The sequence below is a fragment of the Octodon degus genome, unplaced genomic scaffold, assembly GCF_000260255.1.
Source record: "Octodon degus isolate 3935 unplaced genomic scaffold, OctDeg1.0 scaffold00086, whole genome shotgun sequence".
In the NCBI taxonomy this organism is placed as follows: Eukaryota; Metazoa; Chordata; class Mammalia; order Rodentia; family Octodontidae; genus Octodon; species Octodon degus.
This window is the reverse complement of record NW_004524662.1, coordinates 857570-863764: the sequence shown is the minus strand read 5'-3', so window position 1 is coordinate 863764 and position 6195 is coordinate 857570. Positions and strand designations below refer to the sequence as shown.

Genomic DNA, 6195 nt, shown 5'->3' with positions numbered 1-6195 from the left:
CACTGGACAGCCTGCTACCGCCTGGCTGCCCACTGTAGCCAAGGGAAGCTCTTGGCCTGCAGTCCACACAGGGCAGGCCAGGGTGCAGTGCACTCCTATCTTGCTGCTCAGCTGTGAAGAAGGACTCTAGCCAAAGGCACCCAGCTCAGGCCCTGTGGGGTTCAGGGCAGTCAAGGTCAGCTGCCAGGCCATCTGAGAGGTGCAGGGGCAGGGGCTCTGGTCCTCTGCTGCATGCTCACTGGGGGCAGCATGGGCCCTGTCCAGCAGCTGAGCTCATGGGGGCCAAGGGCCTGCTGGACATTGTCCAGGAGAACTGCGGACTGGACAGATTCAGGTGGGCCCTCTGCATGTGAGGGAGATTATTCTACTGCTCCTGCAGAAGTGGAGGAGCTGGCTGCCCAGGTTTAGTTTTCAATGATGTTGCCATGAAGTGTTTTGGTCTCCAGTGGCTGCTACTACCCTTGAGACAGGTGGTGGTTTGGTTAAGCCAGAGGTCAGAATCCTCTTATGCTGCTGGGAGAGGCCAGAGATCCCCAGAGAGTGCTGTCCATAGGAAGCTGGAACTACAACCCTCTGGGCTACTTGTGGCTGCCTCTGAATATGAACATATCCACTGGCAGCCTGTGGCTGGGCCTGGGAGACCATCTGAGTCATACCTGATGCCATACTATACAGACTGCTCTGAGGATGCTGTGGAAGTAAGGAACCGGGCCACACCCTGGTTCTGCAGGCCTGAGGAAACTGAGATGAGTCCAGAACCCATTGGCATCCAAGGCTGAGGGAACATGCGAGGACAGCTGGAGTTGGATGGACCCAGGTCGTTCATGCCAGACATGACAGCTTCCCTGGGTCAGGTGGACTGTCCAAGCTGAGGTGGGAAGGAGGTTGGTGCTGGGTCTTGGTACTGGGGGGGTGAGAGGGTCAGATGGCCTTGACACTGCTGCTTCTCCTGCTCTGTCCAAAGATGTTGCTGCTGCCTCTGGAGGAGCTGCCGCCACCACTGCTGATGTTCCAGCCACTGCAGCTCCCTCTGTTTCTTCTGGTCTAAAGTCAACTGATGCTGCTTCATGACAGCTGCAGGATACTGCAATATGGGGCGCTGTTGTGTGTGGTGGCCATGGATACAGCAAGTGGCTTGGTCCCAACACTTCTGGCTCTGGCTGGCACAGGGATGCTGGCAGGATTCTGCTCCCAGCCAGGTGGAACCAGTGACCAGAGGCATATTTCCTGGCTTGCGTTTCTTTAGAATCAAGAGAGTTTTTTGGTTATCCAGATGAGACAGCTGCTAGGGGAAATAGGCCATGAAGACTGGCTTGTTCTGGCCAGACTGGGCTACTTTGCCCACAGTCCGCTTTGTAATGCAAAAGGGGCTTCATATGGCCATAGTACAGCTCCAACCCTTGGTTATTCATGGAGTTCTGACTGAGGTTACTTGCAGCTGGCACTCAGCGGGTTCACGTGTCAAGCTGGAGGAAGGAGCCTCTGGGCTGAAGCGAACTCTAGTTCACTCCAGGCATCATGATCAGCTGGGGAAGTCCTGCTTGGAGCCAGCAGGGCTAGCAGGCTTCTCTATGAGATAAGGGTCATCTAAGGGACTATGGGAGGGCCCCATGTACTGCCACATGGACATCTGGCCTGGGGCCATGGTTGGGGTGGCCAGTGTTGGTTTCTGAAGTATCTGCTTGTGTTCTTGTGTGGCAGCTGGATCTTGTGGGCAGAGGACAGCTCAGGGGGCCCTCCGGGAGCTCAGCCAGGCAACACCACACCTGTGAGGGCTCACTGCACAGTCTGGGCCTGGGCTGATGATAGTATATTTGGAATGGGATTTTCCATCCCAGGCTGTGTGGAGGTGTGGAAAAGGTCTGAGGACCCCTGAGATTGGAGTAGCCCATGCTCACAGATGCCAAAGTAGACCCGAGGAAGATCTGTCATGAAGACCCAGTTCATGTGTGGAGAGCCTAACTGTTCTTCTCAGAGCCTGCTGGATAGAGTTCAGTTTTAATATTAATGTCTTGGGACAGGGTTTTGTGTGGTGGAGCCAGAAGACTCTGTGTCGTTTATTTCTTCAGAGTCCTCACTAAACAGATCCTTCATGTCTTCGTAGGACACTGACCTGTTCAGGTCCTTGATGAGCTCCATTCTTGCCTGTTCATTGATGATGAGGTTGGGCTTGAGGCTGCCTTGTGTGATGGAGCCTCCGGCTGCAGCAATCGTGCATGGCAAGTCATCCACAGGCTGCTGCCTCCGTTCCTAAGGCTCAGAGGACTCACGACCAGTACTGCCTCCATTCAGGTGAAAGCTGGGGTCAGCAGATGCTTTTTTTATTAATTTTTTTAAGAAAACAATTGCAATGTGACAGCTTCAAAACTGATTGGTAGGAGAGTTACAACAATTAATACATTGCATATTGTTGTCTTTGTAATAGTCATTCATAGCACAAGATGTAGACATGATATGCTGTCCAAACACTATTAGTACAGATCTTTTTTCTTATTGAATTAGCAGAAAGCATATATATATATCCTAACTATTTTGTACAGATGCAAAATTGTCCTTCATTTATATCACCTTTTTTTGTTCACTTTTTTCAGAGATGGGTATTTCATTGCCATCCAAATATTGTAGGTACATGAATTCAGCAAAATATTCCAATATAGTCTAGTACTCCACAATGGTAGTGGGTTATCTGCAGGACTGGCAATGTCTGAATCTGATGACTTGAGCTTTCCACAGCTCAGCTTATTAACATGGCTTCACTTTTCATACCTCGTTTCTACACTTTTCTGCTGCATGGTTAAGACCAAGATAAAGCAAGATCTACATAACAAAAAGTGTAACTTTTGTTTCTGACACAGTCAGTCACGTCCCCTCAGGACTTATCCCGAAACCCCATACCACACTTTCTAGCTCCTTTGTCAGTGTCAGCCATGTGGATGAGTCACGGCCATTGCTTGACCAATTTGCTCTATGAGAAAGCTTTAAAGAATGTTTTCTCTCCATGTGACTCTCTTTAGGCACACACTACATCATCGATCACATTCCTCTGTGGTCCCATAATCTCCTTTATCAGAAAATTTGGGACACAATTGAGTTACATGATGTTACAGTACAGGTTCTCCTATTTCCTGAGTCCTCACTGACCTTGAAAGGCTAAGGCCAAAATGTTGATTGTCCTTGCAACCCTTCTATTTCTCTTGCTTTTGATCTGCAAAATTAAGTTGTTAACCTTCCATAAAAGAAGCTTATCATTGCCCTACAACATATGCAGGTGGGTTTAACCTCACTATCTGTCTGAATATAAAACATCTTAGGCATAAGATGGAACATCTTTAAAAAAAACCAAAACATTTACTTGAGATACAGTCTGGTCATAATTGGTATGTCATGACAAGCAGTATGTATTTAGAAGACCAGAATGACAGGCATTCTAAGCATGACCCCACTATTACACATTGCTCTCTTTGGTGCAGTCACTCAGTTCACATGTATCAGCATATATAGTTAGTCAGGGTGAGAATCCCAAGCAGATGCTTTTTGTGGGTGGAGTCCAGCCCCAGGGAGTGTGAATGAGCACTCATGAGTCTGATATGGGTGTTCCAATTGCTCCTGTGTGAATTTCAAATTGTCTGTAGTAAAGTTATTTTTACTATATTTTATATTTCACATGTTAATGTTTAACATTCTACCTATAGCTAAGTATTATATGTAGAATTAAAAATCCCTGGGGAACAGGGAAAGAGACCACCTTTAGGTGGAGCAATGGTGGTTATTAAAACCATCATGTTTCATGTAATTTGTGAACTTGCTACAGGTTTCTAGGACTAAATGAAGGGACTAGAGATATGTTTGCATAACCTGGTTTAAGGGGAGGATGGAAACCAGTGAGTGCTACTTGTAGGCGATAATGCAATCTAAGGATCTCTTGGTCTTGGTGCCTTTGTTCCTTCAGCTGGGTTTGGCCTTATGAGGTGGACTTGTATCTCTCTTCTGATCTTACCTTTCCCCATCCTCCTCATTGTAGGGCTTTTTCTTGGGCAACCCTCAATTCTACATTCCTATACTCAGAGGTGTTTTCTGTCAGCTGATCAATGAAAGTTCTCCTCTCTCTCTCTCTCTCTCTCTCTCTCTCTCTCTCTCTCTCTCTCTGTCTCCCCCCTCCTTAGTTATTTGTTCAGGTTTTTACACTCTTTGTGCTTAATTGCTATATGTACCTAGTGCATTTTCATTTCCTTTCTTGTCACTCCATCATCAGACCTTCCATCTCTTCATCCCTTTCTCATTAGTGAGTTGATGCTCACTAATGATCATGAGCATGAATCACCAACAAAGTAAAAAAAAAAAGAGAATTGATAGAAACATTGTCTCCTGTGCACCTTGGTCAAAACTCTCACCCATAGCTTGGTGCTGGTGCATCATCATCAATGCAGAGTTGATGAAATATATGACCAAGAGAGAGCAAAGCTTGGCTACTGCTTCAGCTGGCAATAGTATCATCCACGTGGCACTGGTTTTAGATGCATGCAGAATGCAAGTGTTAAGGGGTTAAAAAGACATCTACCTCAATTTCAAATACCACTGAAAGGGTAGTGTGTGAATCTATGTGAAGCCAAAGGTGCAGTGGAGACACCAGAAGTTTGGAAAATCCAGGAACATGGATCATTGAAGGAAAGCTGCCAGGAGGGACCAGAGCAGGCTTAATAAAGACTGGGGGAGCTGTAACCACCAGAAGTACCATAGGGGTGGAGTCCCTCAAGCCCTTCAGAGCTCACAACTTGTCACAGATTGCTTTTTACGCTGGTCATGGAACTACAAGAGTTGATGTTTACCCTGTTGGATTTTGGTCTTGCTTTGTACCCAATCCTTTGCATTCCTGTTTGTAACTTGTGGGATGAAAATGTGTACTTTCTACCACTGAATGTTGGAAGTATCTAACTTCATTTGCATAGGGCCAAGTGTTAGAGAAGTTATGGAGGATTCTTGTTCTCTGCTACATGGTCAAAGCCTAAAAACACTCAGCTGAGCAGGAGCTACCACAGGGAAGGTCACATGTTGTATGGGTCCATGTGTGGGCAAGGTGCACATAGGCAAATGCAGAGATATTTGTGCTTGGTACTGCTAACGGGTAACAAGTGTTTTCTCTTGAGACCATGAAAATGCTACAAACCCCACAGAGGACTGACTGTCACTGGATTGTCCTTTCAAGGGGTGGGTTTTTAAGGAGAACTCTAGGGAAGTGGCTTATTTTTAAAACATAAATTACTAATGTTCCCATACTGAGGGTTCTCTGTGCTCATCCTCTCTTTTCTTCACCCCTTCTTTTGTTGCCTTCTCCATCACAACCCCAACTCACAGCACACCCTCCTCACCCCACCCACTAGCACTGTCTTCTATCCTTGCCTCTAAGGCTCCAAGCCTCTAGAGAACCACATCTGGTAGTTGGGTCCTAAAGATTCCTGAGTGTGTCCCTGTGTGCACCTTTCTCTGAAAATGGAAACAGACACCAGGAGTCAGTTCTTCTCATGCAGTGTGATGAAAAAGAGTTCCAGAATATGTCACGTGCTGGATCCAGGGACAAGGACCTGGAGGACACCTTGAGCTCATGCTCAGTTCCTTCACAAGTTTAAGGATGCCTACCTTTCACCTCTGAATGCTGTACTGTGAAATCTAGGTTTCACATCTACCACCAGAAGCTCTCCTAATCTGTAGAAGTTCCAGTGGGTCAGGGAGCCACAACTGAGGCCTTGCTGCCTGTACATGCAGCAGGACTCTACCCTAGTGCTGAATGCCTGGCCTCTAAATGGTACAGAGATACTAGGCTCCAGGGTTGGAAAGTTAACTGTAGCCATGCCCCTCTGGTGGCCTAGTGCATGGCTGCTGTGGAGGTGGTGACTGTGTTGCCAGCTGGGTCTCATGCTGTTGACACTCACTTGCACAAGCATGACATTCCTTGCTGACGCAGGACCACTGTGGACACCAGCCAGTAGCCTGAGCACTTCCCCAGTGTTTGGGAGTCACCTTTCCAACTAGATTGTTAAGCAACCCAAGGGTATTAGAGATGTGTCCTGAATCCAGTTTCTAAAATGCCTATCCTTTTTATCATGAACATCAGGCCATTATCCATTGGAGGTATTTTGGCTTTTTTCTGCTCAGCCCACACTGATCTTGTGCAACTTTGAATCTTATCCTCATTTCACC

The 6195-nt window shown here is 46.9% G+C and overlaps 1 pseudogene; it reads right to left on the bottom strand.

Annotated features, from left to right (window-relative positions):
* The window catches only part of LOC101575722, a 10428-nt pseudogene extending 5094 nt beyond the window's left edge, over positions 1-5334 (bottom strand).
* Positions 5335-6195: the final 861 nt, after the last annotated feature.